This window comes from Cygnus olor, chromosome 7, assembly GCF_009769625.2.
Source record: "Cygnus olor isolate bCygOlo1 chromosome 7, bCygOlo1.pri.v2, whole genome shotgun sequence".
Taxonomy (NCBI): domain Eukaryota; kingdom Metazoa; phylum Chordata; class Aves; order Anseriformes; family Anatidae; genus Cygnus; species Cygnus olor.
The window spans coordinates 37770099-37794174 of record NC_049175.1 but is presented as its reverse complement, the minus strand read 5'-3'; the positions used below and the strand labels follow the sequence as shown (position 1 = coordinate 37794174).

The 24076-nt window shown below is 50.3% G+C and overlaps 1 protein-coding gene across 3 annotated transcripts in view; it reads left to right on the top strand.

Annotated features, from left to right (window-relative positions):
• STK32C (serine/threonine kinase 32C) overlaps positions 1 to 24076 on the top strand; it is an 87993-nt gene that overhangs the window by 2437 nt on the left and 61480 nt on the right. The gene's annotated exons all lie outside the window — the stretch shown is intronic.

Below are 24076 nucleotides of genomic sequence, written 5' to 3'. Positions count from 1 at the left end.
CGTGTTGGCTGATAAAATCTTCAAAATGTTTCTGAGTGTTTCGGAGTCGGGGTTCAAGTAAGTGGAAAGCTGACTTTGATAGGGGAGTGTCCCTGCGTGTTGTTTGCTTCCAGAAAGCATTGGTACGTGCAGAGAATGGTTCCTGTCCCCTTCGTGAATATCAGCTCAGGTGCTTTCTTTTACATTGACAACTTTGCATGTGCAAAAGCTGTTAAAACGACGTCGGTTGGGGTGTGTGCACTGGCCTGTCTGTCCAGAGGCTCGGCAGTGATGCCTTTTTGACAGCAAGCGTTTGACGAGGTAGGTTGTGCCTTGATTCTGAACAGAGAAGGTTAATGAGGGCAAAAGGGAAAAAAAGGTAAGGAAAAAAGAAGTAAAAGAGCTGGAAAAAGCCTACAAGGTTGAAGACTCTCAAAGCTATCGGGTGCTGGCATTAAGGTGGCCTCAGTAAACTGAAGTCAATTGTAGCAGGCTTGGGGATTTAAGGTTCGTGCTCAGGTCATTATCGCCATGTATTGCTCTGCATCAGGAAACGTTGGTCCTTGTCTGTAAGGGCTTTTTAGGGTTTCTTCCCATAAGAACCTCCTGAAAGCTCGTTAGCTGGTCAGGGAATGTGGGCAGTTAAGATTTTCTACTTTGGGAAAAGCCCAAACAAATGTTTTGTTTGTTTGCTTTTCCAAATGGGGAACGAAGTGTCACTGTAAAACCAACAGGAATGTTATATCCTTTCAACTTAGAAAACATTTAGCAGATGTGCTCAGACTGGGAAAGAGGCAAAAACTGAGGGAGAGGCAATGCAAGGAGCACTCGGAGGTAGCGCTGTAGCGCTGCCCATAGGTCTGTGAGGGGCGAGGAGCGCAGCGTGGTGTGCCCGCGGGTGCTGTTACATCTGCAGAGAGCATTTTGGTCGCGGCTGCTCCTGAGTCAAAGTGGCTTACTAAAAAAGCCTATGTAAATGTAAACGGCAGTATGGAAAGCCATCTGGCACCACCCGCTGAGCTGTTCTTCCTCTCGCTTCTGAGGAGGTGCCTGGTCCAAGGGCTTTCTGCCTGGTTGGTGACACTGCATTGGGTTCCCAGCAGATTTACGGGGTTGTGATGTGGCAGCCTAATTAGTGTTTGTCCTGATTAGTGTTTTGTCTCAGTCAGTGTATGCCAATCCCTTGTCTGTCTCTCTGCCGAAGTGCTGACGACGTGACGCACCGTCCAGTCTCCTGTCTTTAATCTCGCTTCCTCGATGAAGTTGCTCTTGGCGCAAGGTCCCAGTTGTACAGCTCCTGCAGCCGACCAGGCTGGCTCCGAGATGTGCGTGGCGTAGGGCTGCTCGCTGCCGTAGGTGATGTGTCCGTGAGTGTTTTGGTTTTCCCTCGCAAAGAGCAGTCTGTGCTCGGAATGCTTTGGCTCGGGTACTGGTGGGAGCCGGCCCTGACCTGGGGTTTGGGGTGAGCAGGCAGAAGGAAAGATGTGGTGTGGTGCGCGCTTCCTGAGGGGAGCACGGAGATGCTCGTCTGCGTGCCCAGGGTACGTAGCCCCGCCGGCAGGCGCTCTGCCATTCGCAGCTCCCCACGTGCAGCACGCAGCCAGGCCTCCGGCGCGTGGAACCTGCGTGGGGCGCGGCGGCAGCCGGGGGTGCTTTGTGTGGGCCTCGTGCGGCTCCCGAGGGGCCGGCTTCCCTTTGCTGAAGCTGAAGCACTTCAGCTTTAGGGATACGCTGGGCCTGGAGGGCTCGTAGCATCTGGGCGGTGTGTGGGAGCTGGCCCTGGCTCTCTCCCTGGTAGTCCTCCAGAAATGTGCAGGAGTTTGAAGGGCCCTGCAGCAGCTGCCGGCACGGCTCCCATCCCCATGGAAACAGGCAAGAAGTTGCAAAACCTGGGGTAACGTGCTTAAAATAATCTCCATTTTAATTTCAAACAATGTGTTGGCAGGCCGTAGGACTACACGCGCACCAGAATATAGATCCCTCTTGCCTCACCGTGATAATCCGGTGAGCAAGACCTCGGGTGATGCGCTCTGGAGCTGCTCGGTGTGCAGAGAGGCCGCGAGGCGTGCGGGTGCCTCGCGGGCCCTCACCCTGCGCCATCTCCGCGGGCTCTGCGCTGGCTGCCTCCGCGCGGAGGCTCGGGACGGAGGGACGCTCCTGCAGGCTCCCCTTCCGTTTCGGCCCCAATTGTTTCAGAGGCGTGAATTAGGCTGTGTCAGGCTGTGTTGTTATTCTCCTTTTGCATCCTGTTTTCGGATCCTGTGGGAGCGAGATGTCCAGCCTGGTCCTCAGGGCTAAGCATTACTTTTAAGGTTGAGATTCTTTCCCCCACAATCATTTATTTGGGGAGCTGGGACCTTAAGAGCGATGAGGGCACGGTGTGGGACTGACTCTGCAGGAGAGAGGGACGGGAGCAAAGCTTGATTTCCTCTGGGCCTTTCCTAGCGTGCAATGGGAACCTGTACTTTGTGCCCCTTCCTCGAGGCCCCAGCTCTCCGTGCACCCTGCTGCCTTGTGCAGCGGGGACTTCTGGAGGACGGGACCCCCAGACCCGTCCCCAGGAGGCCAGGAACCGTTGCTGCGCCCCGTGCCCGGTGTCCTTAGGGCGGCAGGGCTGTGGGCGCTGCGCAACCGGGTGCTGCCCCTTGGGTAGGGGAGCTCTGGGCCCGGTGGGGCACCTGTAAAATCCCAGATCCTGTTTCTGTAGGGTCAAGTACAGATCTGCTAAGCCTCTGTGCTCTCTGAATTGCTTATTACTTTTTTTTTCTTTTTTTCCTAAAATGAAGGTAAAGGAACTATCCTGTCGGGGCAACCAGGGACCTGTGCCTCTAGGCCTGCGTAGGTTACCGATCCGAAAATCCCCCATCAGGCTGCAAAGCAAACCTTTTGTTGTCGCCTGACTCTTATGTGGCTGTGGGTTGGGAGCACAGATGCCTTTGCCTGTTATTTCAAAACAAGAGGAGAAAAGCATTTCTGCATCAAAGTGGTAACTAAGTAAGTATCTGGGGGGAGGAGGGAGTGAAAATTACCAGGAGGTGTCAGAAAAGCTGTGTTTAGTGTTGCCAGTTGTTGTTCTTACTTTGTTTGAAATCTTTCTTCTCCCAGATGTGTGGCTTTTTTGTGTGTGTAGTTTACCCAGAGACAAGTTCTTCCTGCAGCCCGACCTCCCTAGAAGAGCAGGCGCCCTGTTCACTCTAATGATCTGAACCCTTCAGTTACCATTTCTAACCGGAGCTGGGTCAGCGGCGGGCCCGGGGGTGCTGCCGGGCAGGGCCTGCGCACGGCCTCCTCCGAGGGACCGCAGCCGGCGGTGGGCTCGGCGCTGCGGCAGCCTCCTCGGGTCGAACGGGCTCACTTTTAACACACCTGTGTCGGGTGTACCCGTTTGTACCCGTTTGTCCCCGACTTGTTAATAGGGTCTGGCGGGGCTGGGCACGAGGTGGAGCAGACTGCGGTGCGGGGCAGGCAGCGATGCCTCGGCACGGCCTCAGCTCCCCGGGGGAAGCGGCAGGAGAGGCGTGCGGTGTCACACTGAGCGAGGCGTGATTGCCATCTCTGCGAGTTGCCGTGGGGTCTTGAGGTCACTGCGTTGGTTTGTTGTGGAGAGAGTGCTGCAAAAATGTGCCGTTCTTGCTGGTTTTCTGCTGAAGGAGCTCTGTGCGTGAAGTTTTTGTGTCGTGTAATGCAGAAGCGGTTTAAATCCAGCTAGCTCGGTAATTGCAGACCATGAACGTGTGTAGTTACCCACGCAGCAGTTGCATTATTGGTTCTTTCTCCTTCAGAAATAATGAATAATTCCTCTCTCATTTTACTATCCACGTTGAAAACCGGAGCCCGTTCTCAACAGTGATGAAACTAACCTGGAGAAATGCTGTTCTGGTTTGCACCAAAGGAAAGGGATAAAAGTTCTTCCTCTGCAAAATTGCACTTATGTAAAACCGTCACGGTTGCTTACCTGAAGTCATGCTTTATCTTTCGCTTGTGTTGGCTTATATATTTTTGTTTAAATCTTCTAATTTGCAACTGTTTAAAAATTTAAACTGTCTTTCAAAGAGATGATGCAATATGCATGGAGGCTGGAAATGTTTCCTGCACTTCATTAGGTACTTTGTTCTTTCAAATCTTTTTAATTTTTCAGGTTTACTTGGCCACTTTCTGTTTTACCATTAGCAATTTAGACACAGCCCTCCTTTCACGATCTGTCTTGCACAACTGCATCGCTTGTCTTGGACCAGCGCCGGGTGGTACAGGGTCGTGGCATCGTTCGCCTTCCTCTGCCTCTGCCCCACACCAAGTTTGCTGTCTCAGAAAGCTCTCATGACATCGAAAAGATGTCAGCTGGTCAAAGCATCAACAGGGTAAGCAAGTTGCAAATTCTCATACTCCTGCATTTAGCAGAGGTCCAGCACACACAACAGACTTGTCCAAGGCTGCTGTGGGCTTCGTTTCTCTGAACTTGGATGTGTTTCAGCATTCGTACAGCCATTCCGTCTTGCGAGTGGGGCGGAGACACCCTTTGACAAGGACAAACTGTGACAGACGCTTGCGATGTCAATATTCTCAGGTGAAGGGTTCCCAAGCAACGTTTGTCTGAGCAGAGCTTGCATTGCTGGGACCCTGCAGGTGATGTCCTCGAGGGAACTGACCTGGGTAGCGTGCCCAGTGCGAGAGCCTCCCTGATCTCTGCGCCTGGAAGCACCGGAGGGCTGCCGAGAGGCCCGGGGAGGGGAGATGGAGGCCGGCAGGGCAGAGCCTGCTGCCTCTCTCTGAAGGAACTGCCTCCCCGTGTCGGGTCGGGGGGACTCGCCGCCTCTTTTCCGCTGCCTGCCCTGCCTGCAGTGTCACAGAGCTGAAGCCGGGGTCACCTGAGTGCGGCAGGAGGAGGATGGGGAGGAAGGGGTTCAAGCTTGTGCGTGGCTCCCGTTGGGAGAGCGCTCTGCCAGGCTGCCCCAGCAGGGCTCCAGGAGGCACACACGCCGTACAGCAGCCATTTGCCCGCGGTAGATGCGGGATGTCACGGGTACCCTCTGGCTGATCACTGCTGCTCTGAGTGAAACTGTGACCGTGGCATCTCCCTCACATTAGTGGCTGTGCGGTGTCGCTGCACAGCCCGCGTCTGCCTGAGCTTGGGGGTGCCCTGGCTGAGTTCGGACTGATACGGCCATGTGCCCATCGCTGATGCAGTTAGAGCATCCTGCTGAATTCAGCTCCGTCCCCATGGTATTTTCACTGTCCAGTGCAGGATCCTGCCGTTGTCACGCCCCGTCTCACGTAGGATCATCCCAGACATCTTCTGAAAAAAAGGAAGAAAGATTATGCAAGGCCTTGAGGGGCAAATGAGTTTATGGGAAGTCCTAAGAGAGGAGTTCAGGTGAAAACAAATCCTGGCAGCAGCTGAGGCTGCCCGAAGTCAAGTAAGGGAAAATTAACAAACCTGACTGCGATTCGTGGGGTGCTTGACTGATGGGGAGGGAAAAGGGCACATCAAGAAAAAGTAATCAGAAATACAGTTCAGGTAAAATGTTAGATCAAATTAATACTTCATCTGTTCTCTAAAGGCCACAATCGCTACAATCCATTTAAAGCAGACTTTCTGTGAATTCAGAGTGGCGTGTAAAAGCATGCTGTTAGGGGTTTAAACACCTTATTGATCACGTTCCTGGTATGTAATGATAACCCTTCCCGTTCTGCTAGCATTTCCACTGAAGCCTGCAGCCGCATCTTTCCGGGGCAATGAACGCAAATAAAGGGAGTCGATCAGGAGCTGCAGCGCGTGGTTGCAGGTGGCTTTGGGACACCCGTGCTGGCGGTTCTCGGGTAGGAGAAAATGCACGGGGACCGCTGGATGTGTGAAGGTGTTTGTGGTGCCATCCCATGCTTGTGGCTGGCAGAACGTCAGCTTGTATCATCTAAAGTGTAAAACCTTCCTGGAAATGGAAAAGGTTGTTCTTTTTGTGATTTGATACATTTATCAAATAGAACGTAGCTAATGAAGCGACGAGCAGTGTATAACTGCATGCAGCTGCTTTAGCTCTTGCACAGCAGTGGGTCGTCTGGAGGGTGTGCACGTACCAGGGTGTGCACCGAGTCCGTGCGTGTAGGGACACGAGGCACGTTTCCTTTCAAATGTCCGCTTATTTCTGATGGGAACGCCTTAAATTGAAAATGGTGGGTAACGTTTGCGTGGGGCTTGGAACGGTGTTTGTCTGCGTTTGGATCAGAGGTTGGGCTTTCGGCTCCCCGTGGCCGAGTTCTTGTTACTGTGGCCCACCCAGGGGTACTCGGTCGGCAGGAGCTGCTGAGGTCAGCCCGTGGGACGGGCAGCAGCCCTGCTTTCAAACGCTGCCGCTGTGCTGAGTCCAGGAAGCCCCTGGTAGCTGCGCGGCGTGCTAATGCGCTCCTCCTGCCGCCTGACCCAGGGTCCTGGTAGCAAAGCACGTGCATTAACCACGAGCGATACCTCCCGGTTGTGTGGCATGGCTGAAGGTTGGAGCGCGGTAACGCAACGCCTGGCAGCGGTAACGGGTGCTGAATGGCACCTAAAGCCGGAACGCTGCGGAGATGTGCGTGCTGCGGGGAGCCGGCGAGAAAAGAACCATGATAGCCAGCCTGCGTTCTGGCATTTGTCTCCCCAGGTGAAGAGAGGAGGGTGGCTCGCGAGCAGCTTAGCTTCTCCTAACAAGAGGAGATAAATGTCAGTGTCCTCTTCTCCTCTCCCCCTCTTCTTCAGGAATTAAATTGCTTTAGGTGACAGTTATGGAAAATTAAAAGTGCTTAGGACGTGTGGGAACAGACGGCTCAGAATACTGCTAAGCAATGAGATATGACAGTGCGTGAATGTTGATGTGCTAATTTGCAGCTAGGCTCGTTCGGGGTCTTCTCCGGTACCTGGGACCAGTAGGGAGAGGCAGGCGCTGAGAGACGTGCTGAACCAGCAGGCTGCTGGTGTGACTGCGCGCACTGAATCCTTACAGGCTGGTGGTTACCCGTCCTGGGTAATTAAATTAAACAACAATTACTGATGTATTTACAGCTCAAATGACAGCTCTGGAACCTGATAATTTTCATGTATTGTTCAAAAAACAAACCTGCTTGGTTCTCTGGTTATCAGCAGAGAGTTCATGTGCTCCTGAGGCCGATGCATGCTCTGAGTGGCTTTTGAGTTACCCTGCAAAAGGCTGTTCAGTGAAAAAGTCGCCTTGTTGTCCAAGGCTTTCATTTTGTTACAGCCTAGCTGTCCGAAGGTCCAAGTGGACTTGTATTTACGTGGTTGATATGGTGGGTACGGCATGTTGCAGTACTGAAGTGTGCTGAGAAACTGCAGCAAAGCAGCGAGGATAAGAGTGAAGATACAAGTGCGTGGCGCTGTGCGCAGTGCCTTCACAGATACTGTGTGTTGCTTCGGGACTCCCCGTGTCTGCGTGGTCAGTACAAGGGAGAAATACGGCTGGCTTTGCTCGGGAAAATAGCAGTTCTTTTTTCATTTTGGGTTAAGTCCCTGACCAAACCCTTTCCCCCCACAGCCAGTCGGACAAACCCCAAACAGAACCCACGACTAAGCAGAAGTCAGCATCCCTACCTAAAATACTGGCTTACGATGCATGTCGCGTGAGTTTAGGATTACCTGGTGGCAGCAAAAGGCCCTAGTACAGATTTCAGGCACCAGACGGGGGAAGAAAGAAAGGGATCACGGAAATTCAGTAGTAACTAGGAAAAAAATTAATTGATGATGAACTGGTGCAGTACGTAGGAGCTTAGCACCAAAGACACTTCCGAGCACCGGACTAATTTTATTGCTGTACGGACAGGTTAATTAGCGTAAGAGCACGGAGGGAGTACTTACTTAGATCCCCCTCATTGGTCATTTGCAGGATTCCCATGTTCTAATTCTGGTCCCTGAATACATTGACAAAAGTCAGAAGGAAGAGGCTTGGGAAGGCTTGGGCCGAAGCTCTGGCTCCTCCTCTGAGCGAGCGGGTCTCCCCGGGGGTTGGGTGGGATGCCTGAGGAGGGCCGGGCTGCGGTGCGTGCCAAGGAAACGGAGTGGGTTCTGGGGTTAAAAAGTCGTGTGTTTAAATGTCAGTGATCCATCCAGGACACCATCAGGATCAGTCAAGGTCCTTCAAAGTCTGTTCTCCAAAGACCGCGCAAGCAGCGCAGTGCGTGCACACAGCTAAGGAGTCTCTGGACGTCTCATGAACACATCTTGCTTTCCTTGCAAATAGCTTCTCATTGCTACTACCGTTTCTGTGCTATTTCAAGTATAGAAAAAGCACTTTCGAAGCATTGGGTGGCAAGTGTGTTGCTGAGGTGTGACACTCCCTGTCAGTGCATGCTGCAAACACCCACAAGCCACTGCCATGACAACTGAGCGAAAACGAGATCTGCCCAAGTATATCGCGGGCTGTGCAGCTGGTCTTTGCACACTACAAGCCTCCAGCTGGCTGTGGTGGTTTACCCCTCGGATCAGGTTGTCAGCGGGTAAATCTCGTACCGCAGCTGCCGCTGATGCTGGTGGGACACGGTGTCCCACTTATGACCCCGGGTGTTTTCGCTGTCAGGGTGATGTTGTATCTCATGTGAAAGGCATTTTTTAAAACTGTGATACGTAGAATGCTAAATGGCCTTGTAAAACATATGTCATATAATCCACGGGGAAGCTGTATACTGCACGTTTGTTTTATATCTTGCTGGTTCTTCAGTTTTAATGGAAGCTGGTAGGCAAGGCTAGGAAGTAGGAAATACAGAAAATAATATATATTAGACTTGGATTGCTTGTACCATAGGAGAACGTGTTTTGTGCTTTACAGATAGTAAGGCTAAAGCGCGGTCCCAAATAATTTGCACTTTAAAGGCTCAATTCAGTACATTGCAATCGTGTGAATAATTCATCTACGCCCAAGTGGTCCCCACAGCTCCATACCGAAGGTCTGGCTGCAGGCAGCGGCCGGCAGGCAGCGCAGGAGGGTGGGCAGGGTCTCTGCCGCGGGCACTGCCTGCGCTCGCTGGCGTCCAGAGCGCAGCCGCCCAGGTACCTCCTGCCTGTGACCTTGGGGTGTTTCCGTTGGTTTCATACATCATTGCCCCTCCAAGCCGTCATGAGCACGACCAGGAAGGTCAGTGGGGGTTTGGGCTGTTGCTACGAGCTCCGCATAACCTCCCTGAATTCCCCAAACGTTAAGTGACGCCTGGTCCGCAGTCAGGCCCGTGTAGGAAGAGGCGCAAGCAGAGCAGCGCGTGGTGCCAGTAGCAGGGAGCTGCTGGTTGACCTGCCCCCCCAGTATCTCGCCGTGCTTAGTTATCCCTCCTGTGCAGCTGCTGCCCGCCACCTTTACGGTGGGATTCTCGGAGTCACTCGCATCCCGGTGTGCCCGCACGGCTGTACGGACAGCACGGGCTCTGCGGCTGCGCCCAGTGGCCAGAGCTGCGGGCACGGTGCTCGCGGGGGGCACCGGGGGCGGCTGGGACAGCCGGGGAGCTGCCTCGGGCTGCAGCTGCGCGGGGACGTCGGTGCCTCGTGCTCTGTGGCAGTGCCCAGCAGGAGGAGGTCTGTCGGCAGCGCGGCGTGGTGCGTTTGGCACAGGGTGACCGCGGTGCGCCGGGGCACTCACACTCGCTGTTCATTTTCGCTTGATTAGTTTTTATTTCGTGTTAAATGCCACAGCGAGAAAAATTGCAAGCAGGTGTCAAAACAAGCGCAGTTGCAGGAGGAGAGCTTAGGGATTGATTAATGAGTGTTTTCAGCATGTTGCGTATTTTTCTATGTGGCTTTCTGATATAAAGATCAACGTGTGAAATTCCTTTAAAAATAGCGGGTCTCTTAACTAGAACAAATTGCTTCTGTTTATCAGAACGTTGATGAATGTCAACAAACAATTCAGGCGCTGATTGCCCCTCAATAATACTTCAGAAATAATTTTAGCGTGGTGTTTCTGCTGGCCTTGGTTTAGATTTTCCTGCGCACCGTCCCACGCCGCTGAAGCTATCCCCTCTTTGAAGGCTCCTCTCTTCGTCCTTCCCGCCTTGGGACGGGTTTCCCGTTGCTGGCGGTTCTCTCCTTGTCCCGCCGAGGCTGCAGGAGGGTTTTGTTTCTGCGCGTCAGCGCTGGTGGAAAGCCCGCGGACCAGCAGCCCTGGTGCGAACACCCCTGGCGGCTGTGCCCCGGCTGTGCTGAGCACCAAGCCCACGGCTGCGGCAGCGCCTCGGGGAGCTGCCTGCGCGGTGCCCGCACATCCCCGCTGCTGCCCGGGGAGCTCCAGCGCCCGCTGGGATCCGCAGCGGGGCCGGGGAGCGGGCGCTGCCCTCGGCTCAGCAGGCGACGGGCAAAGTTTCCCTCCCTCTTTTTTAAACCCTATTGCGTGAGATGTTGTCTTCTGAGGGCTGGTACTTGGCAGTATTCAAGAGAATTTCGTGTCACAGAAATGGGATGTCCGCTTTCCCTAGAGAAGTTAAACTTCGTAAATAATTCTGTTTGCAATCTCCTGTAAATTTGGGTCTGCTTTTTGTTGTCGGGCTTAAATAAATCCTGAGCAGCAGTTGTCATCCGCTCCGTGCTCGTGCTGTACAGGGTGGGCAGGCTCAGCCCCTCTGCATGCAGGTGGCCTGTCCCCTGAGCACACCTGCTGTGACACCTGCCTCTTACCTGCGGAACAAAGAACGGATTTGTTAACTTTGGGGAGAACCAAAGGGAATTAGCGCTCTGAGCTGGGGTCAAACCTACCCTATCAAACGAAACTTTTCAAGTATTCATTAATTTCTTGTGGCTGTCTTTTCTTCCTTTCCAGGCTTATCCATATTGCAGGCATGTATGACTGACAACCACTAATTTATTATCTTGACAGTAATTCTTCTTTCTTTGCAAAAAAGAGCCACGCTTATTGCCAGAGGTCTGGGAAGCAGCTTGCCTGACGAACATAAGGGATGATCCCAGAGATGTACGGCAGGTTCCAGCGCCACATGTGCAGACACCAGAAGTCACCGTGAGATAAAAAGATCCCCAAGCCTCATGAGCACTTTTTGTTCTGATAGTTCTTGTCTCTGCCCTCCTTTGAGCTGAGGGCTGCTGCTTAGCTGAATTCGTCACGGTGCTCATGCCGCAGGCTCCTTGGGATGCTTTGTTTTTCCTCTCAGAGCCCTGTGAGCCACTGGCATTGCTGGCCTGCGGTGTGCGTCCTCTCTTGAGCTGTGTTTGTCAAAAAAGCGTAGGGCACTCGAAAAGCAGCGTTTCCCACAGGCGTTAAAATCCTGAGGCACTGCCGATGGAAGAGCACGTCGGTTTATCCTAGCTGAAGGTATTTTGGGAGTGCGTGTCTGAGCTTCCAGGACAAAGATAGGACTGAGCGCTTAAAATAGCACTCTGGAGCCACGTGCACGGTGCAGGCTGCACCGGTGGCTTCTGCTGAGGAAGGAAATCCAGAGTTTGTTTTCAAGTTATCATAATTGTGTTGACAGTGTTGTCGCAGGGAACGCTATCTTAACTGGGTAATGTATAAATTAGCTGTAAGTACAACGCATATGCATGCAGATCACAATGCGAGTAAATAAGAAACTCATTAGCTTTTTAAAATACATATATATTATATGTATATAAAACTGCCTGCCCATTGAAGCAGCAAAGCCTTGTATTGCTGCGTGCTCTCTTCCAAAGCTGTGAGTCGAGCCAGCTCCTCTGGGTGCGGTGCGGTGCAGTGTGTGCTCTGAGCAGCCTGTGCCGCGAGCCCAGCGCTGTGAAGCAGCGCGCTGCTGGCCCACTCCATGAGCGCTGGGGGAATTCATCATCCTCTCCAGTGGGCTTGTTAATAGGCATACATTAAAAAAAAAAAAAAAAACAGCACAAGAGACACCGACTGCATTTCCATGGTGCTCATCTATCTAGTTGCCAAGCAATGAACAGAACGGACAACCGCAGCCCTTCTTCACGAGGCTGTGGTTCTGGTTGGTTTGTTGGTTTTGAATTTTCTTCGCAGTACTCAGGCGGAATGCAATGCTCTTGCAGAAAGCTGGAGCACAGACTACCCTTAAACGATGTAAATACGATATGCGCACAGCAGTGCTGGAGCCACAGGACATACATGTTAAGAAGCACGAAAGCTGCGTTCCATTAAGTGTGCCTTCTATCGCAGTTCTTGCGGATAAAATGTTTCTCAGGGACCCGGCGATGATGAGTAGTGATATAAGTGTAGTGTTTGACGGAGGCACCGCTGGGTTGGGGTGGTCACCTTCACAGACAAGGGGGGCGTTCTGTGCGCCTAGCCTTAGGAATTCACCGGTGCGACAGGAAAGTGGACAGACTGAGCTGCCCAGTATACAAACTGGTTTTTTTTCTTTTCTTTCCTTTTCTTTTCCCCCATGTTCTGATAACCGCTACCAGCCACAGTGAAACAGCAGGAAGAACAAGGCTGTCTTTCGTGTCCAACAATGGATTTGCTGGTGTGGCAAACAGTAAAAGCCTCTTTTGATTAAAAACCCGAAGCTGCTGATTGTAGTGTCTTGGAAGATCTTCTTGGAAACACCTTGTACAAAGAGTTCTTTTCTCAGGACTGTTACACACTGTGTCCGCGGGAGAGTTAAGCACTACTGGAAGGATCTGCTAAAAGCAATGATAATCGTAGAACATATTAAATATCACTGAGGCTGAAGGTGGTTTCCCCTTCTCCCTCTATTCCTTCCCCCACGAAAAAGAACACAAAGGCAACACATTTTGTCAGTCTCAAACTTCTTACAGAGTCTTTTGTAATTAAAAAAAAATAAAAAATTGCTGAATTCTTTCTTCATCTCAGACATTCTTACGTTCTCACTTGAAACCCAAATGCTCTGTGCCCTTATCAGAAGGAAAATAAAGGATGAAAAAATGAGGGAGTGCTGGAGGGAAGACCTGAAGGGTGACTGAAAAGCCACCAATATCACTTCAATGTAATCGTCTTATGGTAGTGTCATGGGGGCCTGCAGGGAAATCAGAGACAATTCTGCGAAGAGAGACAGTTCTGTAGGAAGAAGTCACAATTAAATAAACATGAGGGAGCAGAGGAAACAGATGATGTTTTGGTGAAGTTGATTGAAAGAAAGTATGTCAACCGGAGCCTTGAGAGAGCATCCTCTGGCAGAGCTCGTGGTGCCCTGTGCTGCTGGCGCTCGGCACCACGGGAGCGGGGCCCGGGCAGCGCCTGCTGGCAGTGCAGCTGGGAGAGAGGAGCGGCAGAAATCCTGCTTCCCTCGCCGGGGGTGAAGAGAGCTAAAAGGTTTCGTAATAAATATCCCGCACTGTGCAGGGGGATGCCGCAGCCGTCGGGCAGCAGGCCCCGCCACGTGCGGCTGGGTGCGCAGGGCGCCCGGGGGCTGTGCGTGTGGGGGAACGGAGCTGTGGGTGTGGGCCTGGCCTCCACAGGTGTGGGCGAAAGGCACGGGGAAGAGGGTGGCTCTTGCTGCTTTGGCTCCCCATCTCGTTAGGTTTTTGGCGGGTTGTCATACGCAAAGGGGACCGGCTCCTGTTTAAAGGCCCGTGCAGACCTTGTCGGGAATGGCACCCTCGTTTGCGGCACGGGAGGTACGTTCCAACGTGCCTGCCTCTGTCGGCTCGGAAGGCGAGGGCAAACCCTCCCTTCCTCCTGCTTCCCGGCGCGCGCTGCCTTTTGGCACGCGTGTCGACGTGCCCGCTGGTGCCGTGGGCTCCTGGCGCTCCTGCTGGCACCTCGCGTGGCAGGAGCGAAAGCGCCGGGAAGACGCCCGGCCGTCTGTCAGGTCGTCTGCCGGGGCCGGCGGTGTGATTTGCTTAATTGCCCGTCTTGTCGTGGTGCGTTGCTTGGTCGTGTGTCGGGCAGGCTCCCAGGAGCGGAAGGTGGGCTCGGGGCGGCTCGGTCTGGCCGGAGCTGGGCGCGGGGATGGCACGCGGTGCCTCGGCAGCGGGGCGGGCAGGTGGGTGCCGTGCGTCGGGACCGGCCGCGCGCCCCAGGGCCGGGTTCGGTCAGCGCCTGGTTGTGGTGGGAGCCCGGAGGGGCAATGCAGGGAGCGGGGAGTTTGCTGCTGCGTGCCTGGCAGTACCTCCTCGTGGCACAGGACTTTCAGGGGAGATCAAATCCCACAGCACCAACGGCTGTCGGGCTCTTTACCATAAAAATACAGGGGGCTTACCCTGTTCAGAGGTGATCAATCATTCACCAGTTGCCAGCGTAAGCCCGGTAATTTTTTCACAATACCTCAGCATTTGTTTCTGCATAAAACATGAAGCTAAACAACAAGTGGGTAGTTCCTTTTCTTCTTTTCTTTGAGCAGTCTTTGTAGCCTTCTTTAGGTATACAGAAAAAATATGCAAAGTGTGAGGACTTCAGTTACCCACTGTTACTGGATTTAATGTGGCTCAATTTTTCTTAAGAAAATACGGTCAGTTATTAATATTGCTAATTTTACTGTTAGTTAATGTTTAAAATCTTCTGAGTATGGTGTCAGAGCCTTTCCAAGTGGCATGATACTAGCAGTAGCAATAGTTTGTCTACTTTGAAAATTCTTGTAAACCCTGATCTTTTGATACAAAGCATCATTTTTTTTTCCTTCTCCAAAATGGTTCTGTTTCTCTCAGATGCATTTGTGTAATAGCACGTCAGGAGTTGGAATATTATTACAGTACTATAAAGTGCATTGGATTTCGTGTTAGCAACTGGTGTGTCTCTACAATTACTCTTACTGCTCATTATTATCTGTATTTCCATAGCAACTAGAAGGTCTGGTCATGGACCCACCGCTGTTGTTCTTGGTGCTGGAGAAGCACAGCCGCTGTCATTACTGGGCTGAAGGCGGGATGCTGCACGTGCCTCCTTCGCACCTGAACTCCTGCTCCTCACTGCTCGGGAATCGGTGCTGCTCAGCACTGCAAGTAGGGCTTCATCTCTTCGTTCAGCAGTGCTCCATCATAACTCTTGCCATTTTGTAAGAAAGCTACCAAAATATGTTTTCTCACTTCCCTTAAACAGGTAACATCACTTCTTAACTTTCTGCACAATTCCTACAGTGAATTAGGCTTCTGAAGCATCTGGTAAACATCCCATCTCCGTGAGCAGTCGTACCAGCAGCTAATGACAGAAGTCATGCAGCCTTGTGCAGCAGGGGAGGAACATCTCCTGCCCTTCAGTTTGTATCTTGGAAAAAAAACGTGATCCTTCCTATTGCTCTCTTAGCCTGTCAGCATGTTAGTGGTAATACGACTTGACAATCCTTAAAAAATATGACTGGAGAATCTGTTCTGCTGAAGTCTTGGGGCAGCGACTTCCGCAGGTTAGTATTGCTATATAAATAGTCTGTTGTTTCTAAATTTACTTTGTTAATGTCATAGAGCATAAAAAAAAAGCAAAAAGAAATTGGCGTTTACAGCAGGGAGTAATGCAGGGAACAGGCCCGTTGCTGCTGCACCGCTCTCACTGCACGTTCTCTGAACCTTTGTTCCTGTTTCTCTTTTAATTGCCCAAGCGTAGGACATCATCTGCATAAATGGCTTTTTCCACTTAAAACATTACTCCTCTTCGTGCTGTGCTGTTAGCTCTGATTTCAAGCAAAATCCAGGCACTGTCAGTGTTGTGTTTTTTTTGTTTTTTTGTTTTTTAAAAGGGCTGTGAAGTAGCAAACTCCATTTGCGGTTGGCTGTGGGGCTGGACCAGCAATGCTGCCGTCGAGCAGCGAGCAGAGCGCCGCACTGCATCCCGCTAGCACTGCCGTGGTGGGACAGACGTGAGGTTAGGGGCTTCAGGCATCCCCCAGGCTTCGGGGGGCCGCCCTCCGTATTGCTTAGCATCTAGGCAGGTGTGAGTGGCACACAGGTGTTGGCAAACCTCGGCAAAAAGCGGGACCGCATGTTGTGCTGCCCGGCCAGGTGTCCCGGCCAGCGCCATCAGCGTGTCTTCTCCCCGTGAGCACTAACCTCCGTGCTGTGCAGCGCGAGGCTAGATCCTTAACTGGAGCCGAGGATAATCATTGCACGTAAGAAATTGCTTCTGTAGACTTAAATATAGGAACGACTGGAAGAAAAATGTCCTTGCTGGGTTTGGCGCTGGAGAAGCGCAGCCCCGCTGGCCTGGTGAGACTCAGCCTGTAATTAGAGTGCACTGTTTCTGGAGGGTAGTGCAAAGCCATTCGGAGGTACTCTACTGAGGCTGCTTGGGTGATGCTAATTATTGGCGGTTAATTAAAAAGCAAGTAAGAGGAAAGTCCTGTCAGGGACTTGAGCAAGAGCTTGCGGTTGTTTGTTCTATTCTTCTCACTACGTTTTCCAACCGTAACATACCCCAGCTGCGTTCTGGGCTTTTTCATACGAGATGTTACGTGCATGTTGTAAGAGTTGCTCCTCAGAAGAGCGTTCAGGCTGGTGCAGCATCCACCCCAGCCGAAACAGCTGTACGTGTTGTGAAGCTGTTCTGTTGCTCACCATCCAACCTTGCAACCCATGGCCTTGTTTTGCTTTTTCCCACACCGCTTCACTGAAATGAACATGTTGGATAGTGGATTTTTCTGTTTCCATTGCAAATTTGTATCAGCAAATGAGCAAAATCAATGTTGCTTGTTTGTTTTGACAATTACAGTACAGCTTTAATTACGATCCTTCCTCGTATACTGCTGAATGTTATGTGGTATGTTTGGCGTAAACAAAGATGTTCTGCTAATGTGAGATACGGTTATTAAAGATACACTGTCAAGCTCAAGTCTAGTCACTAAAACCCCAAACTTCCAGTCTGTATATTTTTGCATTCATTTTCTGTAGCCTGAATGCAAGAAAAAACAGATGTAATGTATGGAGAAGTCACTGAGAGTGACTCTGTGAGCCTTTGAGAACTGAGCTAAGAAAACTGAAGAGAAAAAAAAAGAAATTACAACTTGTCTTCATTTATTTTGAGTTAGAAACTTCAGATATTGTAGCAGGAATACAATATTTAAGGCTCTGAGTGAGTTCTCTGTTCAAAACAGTGGGTATCTTCAATTGTCACTTGGTGTGAAAACGGCCTGGTTTTCCTGTTAATCACTTATTGCCTCTGAAGGGTCTATTTTAAAGTCTAAGCCTATTGTGTCAATATGAAAGCAGCTGTAACATTGTCTTGCAATGGTAAATTGGCAATGACTTTGCATTTCATAATTAGCTAACAAGGAATAGCTTACAATGTACGTGTCTTTCAATATATCATTAAAATGTGCAGCACACATTTGACACACAATTAAGAATTGGATTTTCTAAAGCTCTCAGTGACAGTTTCCCTTTTGCCTCGCTCAGTTGCCTAACAGGGCATTGACACAGATGAGAACAAATTAAGCCAAGGTTTTTGATTTTTTTCTGAAAAATACTTTGGGACTCCAGGATGACTACGAGGGCCTCAACAGCCCACAGACCACAGTTTGAGCATCCCCTGGCTGGCGTGGCACTGAGCACCTACCTGTATCCCAGCGAGGGGCAGCACGAGCCGCTCTGAGGTTTCTGGCCAGGAGTGAACTGTGCTGGGACTGTCTCCATTCCCCCTGTTCACGGTGAAGGTCACTTTCTCAATTATGCCTTGACAGAAAAAATTTCAAGGAGGTAATTCAAGAGAGAAACTATTTCTAGAGATTGCTGTCAAGTTACAAAGAGTCTTTAATTAAATAGGTGTCCATTACTTAGGGGCAATTAGACAGAGAAAAGTACTGCTGCTGAAAGAAGCAAATCTCCGATTTCCTAACAAAAAATTTCTTTTCAAAATAATAAGATAAAAGTAGCTTATTCTGCTCTAGTACTAAAGCCTAAAAGAAATTAATGTCTGTCCTTAGAGAGATTTAATTTTGAAAGTGAAAAACATTCGCATTAGCTTTCTGCACGCATTCTGCTGTGAAAGCGGTCACAGTTGCAAAGCAAGCTGTAGCGTTTTGTTCTCAACTTGGTACAGAGCTGATTAATCAATCTGTACCTTTTTAGATTTAAAAACACAGCACACTTTCCTAGGTTTTTGCTATTCTTTTCCTCATCGTTCAGAAAACTTTCCAACGTTTTCCTATCAGCCCTGGCACAAGCTATTTACACAGGGTGCGTTCCCGGGGCGGGGAGGTTAGAGTGGCGGTGGGAGGGTACGGAGCTGAGGCTGAGGGAAGCATCACCACACCGCCGGCTTTTCGCTCCTCTTGCTGGCTTGAAACAGGGAGATGGCACAGCGGATGGTCGGGCCGGCGTGGAGAGTGTATGGCAGGCTAGGGGAGTGGTGTGTGTTTGTGTACCGGGAGCCTCCGTATGGCTCATCCCTAACATTATTTACATTTAATTTTAGAGTTGGGTTAGACAGCAAACGAGAAAGAAGTGGCCCAGTCGTACTGGTTTAGAACCAAATTAGTGTTTTTGCAATTTCCCTTACGTCTTTAGGGTATTTTTATCATCTACCTCATTCTAACGGCCTTGTCTGAGTCATCTCTGCCTTAGTTTAGATTTATACTCCTTTCTGTGCCTACTCCTGCAGGACCTGTTTCTACCAAATAAAGCCTGATGCTGGCCTCACGGAAGCCATACAAGACCAGTGTTATTAAATTATGTGGACATTGGGTCAGGGAGTTATGAATATTGATATATTTTATTTAGCAGCCTTCTGAATTAGCAAATGTCCATAATACAGTAATTCATAATTTATCCTAAGTAAAGACAGCAGATTAGCTTTCAGTTTAATTATGGCTTGTTTTTGTGGCTGTTGTGAGGTTTAAGTAGCAAAATACAGAGGGGAAAAGCACCTCTTCCCAAACTGCAGACCTTTATTTCAGCAATGAAGTAGGTGAACAATCCTAATCCTTTCAGTGCTGCTGCTCACAGATGCTCTCTTTGCTCCAGAACAGTTTGCAGGATCATGTTTTTCATTTCTGTGCGCGCGAATGGTGTAAGGTCCCTGCAAAGCCGTTATGAGAGTTACCCCAGCGTTGTTTAAGATGTGCTGTGATTTTCTGTTCTTCCACGCTCTCTTGATTTCCTGCTTATTTAATGAACAGAAAAACCCTTGAAGTGAGGACAATGGACAGCTGTACCGCTCATTTTATTCCAAATGGTGAATATTGTATTTATGAAAGGAAGATCCAAATATGATCCATCTGTTCTTAAGATGTTCACTTCATAGAGAAGAGAACATTTCCATATCTTTCGTGCAATGCTCACATGAAGAGCTGAGTTTTTTTAAGGGTATTTTATTTTATTTTTCTATATAGAAAGGATACTAAGTCATGAGGAATTGCACCAAGTTATACGTTCTGTGTTCCCAAAATGTCAGAGTTGCCAAAGCACTTCACTAGTAATGAAATCTGGCTTGGTCCCACCTGCAGCTGTGTGCCGTAGGTTCCGTGCATCGTTGTGGTTCGTGGTGATCTAGGTAGGTCAGCTAGCTCCTGTGCACAACGGCAGCTCTGGACGTCTCTTTCCTGCTTACCAGTGTCGTAGCTGGAACTCAGCAGGGCTGCTGAAACCAGGCAAAACCGGGCAGCCTTGTCCTCCTCTGCGCGTGGCTGGGTCTGGGTGGGCTTCGTGAGCTCTGTGGTGCCGAGGTGGCCACGTCCCTCCCTCGGCGGGACAGGGCCCGCGGCGTGCCGCTGTGGCTGCTGCGGGCACGAGGCTGCTGTTTGCCCAGGGGTGACGACTGACCTGAGGTGGTGACGAGCAAAACCTGTCACTTGTGCCTTCCGCCGCTTCCCAGTGCACCTCGCTGCACTTTGGGCTGTGTCGGCTGTGCTGAGATTCAGGTGCCGAGCAGAGTTCTTCCTGGCTCACGACTCCAGTAGGTAGATCTGTGGTGCAAAGGCCTCTAAGAAGTGGAGGAGGCATTCGTTGCCAGAGGACCTGGGAACATAAAATTTTGCATTGCAGTGCAAGGGAAGCAATCAGATGTTATCAAGAGAAAGCTAGAAATGATCCAGAGATAAAGGCCCAGTCTTTCTCTTTGGGAGTATTAAGGGGTTTGTGATTGATTTCATGGGAAACAGCACTGGAAACTGAAATGAAAGTCATGGAAGATGTAATAGGCCAAAAATGAGATGTTTTAAAGGATTGGTGAGCTGGGGGTTGCAAAGATTAGAGCATGCCAGAGACAAAAGTGGAGTGTAAGGCACTTTGAAAAGATGCTCCTGTGCATACAGCGTCTCTAGTGATGACAGCAGCAGCAGAGCAATAAGTGGTTGGAAAGAAATTGGTTAGAGGGCAGTTCTGTAAGCAAAGACGTTGTACCTAGAACTTGTAGTGGGTCGTTATCAATAACGAAGCCTCAGCTGGGTGCACGCAGTATTGATCTCCAGGCATTGGGGTTACTTGGGGAGGGACTGGAGGAATCAGAGAATCATAGAAGGGCTTGTGTTGGGAGGGACCTTAAAGATCATCTAATTCCAACCCCATGCCATGGGCAGGACCCCTGCCCCCAGCCCAGGCTGCCCAAAGCCCCCCAGCCTGGCCTTGGGCACTGCCAGGGATGGGGCACCCACAGCTCCTCCAGGCAACCCGTTACAGGCCCTCACCACCCTCTGAGCGGAGAATTTCCTCCTAACCTCTAATCTAAATCTCCCCTCTTTTGGTTTAAACCCATTCCCCCTTGTCCTGTCAGTAAATGCCCAAGCAAAAATTGCTCTCCATCTTTTTTATAAGCCCCCTTTAAGTATTGAAAACCTGCAGTAGGGTCTCCCCGGCGCCTTCTCTTCTCCAGGCTGAACATCCCAGCTCTCAGCCTGTCTTCGTAGGAGACCACCGAGGGACTGGGATGTCTGACCCATGAAGAACGGGTGAGAGGGGTGCCAGGGCAGAGGAAGGGAGAACGTTTTTCTCAGTTTCCATTGTCAGTAGAAGAAGCAATAACTCATTTAATAAACAGGAAGGAAGGAGTGGTTGGATTTTACGGAAAGCTGTTTAATGGTAAGTATGTAGAGTCAGCTCTGGGGAGTGGGCCTCGGAGGTAATTGCAGTTTCTGGAGGCGTAGGAAGCAGTGCTGTTGTGAGTGATTCAGGCACAGCTCCTTTCTGGAGGCTTGGGGCAGACAAGCTGGCTTTCAGACAATATTCTGCGATTCTGTGAAAATATCCTATGCGGAAAACACCTGTGCGCAGCAGACTTTGAACCCATTTAGAGTCTGTCTTTTCCATCTGTAGAACTTGCCTGGATCACCAGCAAATGAAGTCAATTTCTTGGTAATGTTGATTAATCTCCTAGTACTTCAGAAAAGTCTCGTTTTCATTTGATTTCTTATGTATGGACTAGAGGACGTAATGCTGACCTGTTGGAGAAGAGGGCTGAGGCGAGGCAGCACTGTGCCATGCAAACAGTGCTGAGCTGAGTGTGAGATGTGCTGGCAGCTCCTGCTTTGGATCTGGACTTGCTCTGTAGCCTTGGCCAATTTCATCTCCATTTTGCTTTATTTTGACCTTTTCCAATCCTGCATAATTAGAAACCCAACTTTTTTCAATGCAGGGATTGTTTTTTACTGTATTTGTAAAACTCTCAGCTTAATAGGAGCCTTACCTGATGCTGAAACTCTGATATTCTGATAGCCCAGCGGTGGTGATGCCTGACATAGATAGACATAGATTTATGGCATTTTTTGTGCCTGCATTAATCCACAGAAAATCTGTTAGTATTTTTAAAAATTAGTTATTGTTTAATATACGTAACTTATTTTTGTTTGAATATTATTTTTATTATTATTTTTGCTGTTTTTGAGGTGATGCTGGCCAAAGCCGCTGTATTAAGTTGAAGTGACTGACGTACGTCTCGCTATCATGTCTCCAGCTCTTCTGTTACGTTGAATTCCAGGCTTCCTATTTCAGCACACCTCCCTTCAGATTCAGACAGGAGTATAACCAGCCTGCCTAACTGACTTGTGTGTTGCCAATAATAGCAGTACCGCGTGTGGTCCTCCCCACCTGCCATGAAGGACTGTGAAGACTGCAGGTCTCCTCGACATGGCCGTGCCCTGCTGGCAGGGGCGGCCAGCCGGAAGGATGCAGGAGGAATGGTTGTGGCTGGGGCAGGGCTGGTGTTCCTGGGAAATGCTTTTGCTGGTGTGCTCGTCTCCTGTGTCTCCAGAGAGCTGAGGAGGGGATGCTTTAGGACTCACAGTTGCTCCACCAGCAGCCCAATGTGTTTGTGTGGGGAGTGGTTATGGAGGCTGTTGGCTTTTGGGTGATTTTCACTCACTTGGGGTGTATGTGGCAATGTGGCACTGGCGAGGGACAGCTAGACGGGTGGAGGGGTGCTGGTGACAAAACCCCGAGGCACTGACTGACAAACTGGGCTGTACTTCGAACTTTCTGCATTGGGACTGTGTCCCACAAGCTACAGAGGTGAAATTTCCTTGGTATTAGATGTTCCTGACCTTCCTGCCAAGCCGGTTCCCAAAACTTCATCCAGTGTTTCCTGTATATCCCTGCTGTGCTTACTGCATAGCACTGTTTCCTTTATTAAAGGACAGATTAGATGACATGTTATTCTTTTTGTGATACTTCGGTTGTCCCGTTTACTCGATGCAGGACCAGATCACGTTGCTCCTGCCTGTCTCATTTCATGGCACAAGCTCCCAGGGAAATTCCAGATACTTGCCGTCCTGAATATTCCCAGTTCCCATCGCTGGGGTCAGTCACATCGCCATCCTGGGGCACACTGAGTGGCCCTAATTAAGTACTTGCAGCATCCTTGCTCCTCATTTCTTGCTTTATTTGTGTTTTTTGAGAGAGCCACATGTGTTTCAGTGGTAATCACAGGCTTTCAGTGCGTTGCAAATGGAAGCGAGACAAATGCCTGCTTCCTGAAATGGAAGATTTCGGCAGACATGCAGTTCTGGAGCACATCTTTTATGCAGGCGTCAAGGTATGTACCGTGTGTGTGATTTTTATTTTTTTTTAAGTGAAAATCTGACTTGCACCAATTTAGATAATTTACCCTTGTCACTGATCCCTCTTGGAAAATTGTTGAGATGTTGCCTGTGTCCGTGCATTCTGCTTCTCAATGATGCTGTCAGCAGATGCTTTGGGGTAGGTGTGGATAAAAACGGGCACAAGCCGGGAGGCGATGCCATTTGCGTGGAGCTGTAGTTGAGGCTTTGCAGCCAGGAGGCCCAGTCCGGTCACCCCATGGGTGCTGAGCAGAGGGAGGGCAGGGAGCTGGGTGGGGATGCAGCCCCCCCGCGTGCCGCTGGGCACATGGAGGCTGGCGTCAAAGCGTTGTCACCAGAGTGGGCCCTCAGGCGAGGGAGCTGCCACCCACGGGGCCGCAGGGCCCACCCTCCGGCCGGCCTCACTTCACCCTGCTGGTGGCAGCCCCTGTGCCAGTCGCGCCAGGGAGCGGCACGGGCGGCGCCGCTGCTGCCGCCGGGCTGAGGCACCGGGAGGCTCGGCGGCGCGGCCTGCCCTCGCTCTGCGCCCCGCGGGGCCTGTGGGTTCGGTGTGTGCCGCACCTCGGCTCGGTGGCCTTCCCGCTTGGCTGCACCGATGGGAGCGGTTTTTAGGGTTTGACTGTGCTGAAGGAAGGGAATGGAATATGGGTACGTTTCCTTTGCACCACGTTGGGTAAAATCCGGTCGAAAGATGCACCCGTTCACTTGCTCTCTGGAGTTTGCAGGTTTTTGTCAAAGCCGGGCTAGAGGACTGCTTTCTCCCTTGTGCGGACGGGGAAGGAGGGAGCCAAAGGCAGGAGAAGCTGTTTCAGAAGTCACCGAGATGTTTTTGGTTTTGCCAAAATAGGGAAACAAACAAAAAAGCAATCTACAAGTACATCTGCTAACTCAGCGTCTTTCCCTAAATTAATTAGTTAATTCTAGAAACTAACTTGCTGGAAATTATTTAAGAAGTTTTGACCACCTCAATTAAAAACAAAGAAATAAATCAACATACTTCAAGAATGTGTTGACACAAGTATTATTTTAGCAAATGTTTTGATTTCCTCCATGTGCAATGCAGGGTACGTGGCAGTTGGGAAATTCTGTGGGCAACTTCTGTAATTTCCAGTTTTGTGACACACATTACATTAAATTTTGATTCGCATCTCTGACATCTAGAAAATTGCTTCTTAACAAAAGAAGAATAATAGTTGTGCTATGAAATACAGGCATGGTCTGGCCACGTTTTGTATAACTCTGCACTATTCTTTAGAAAATT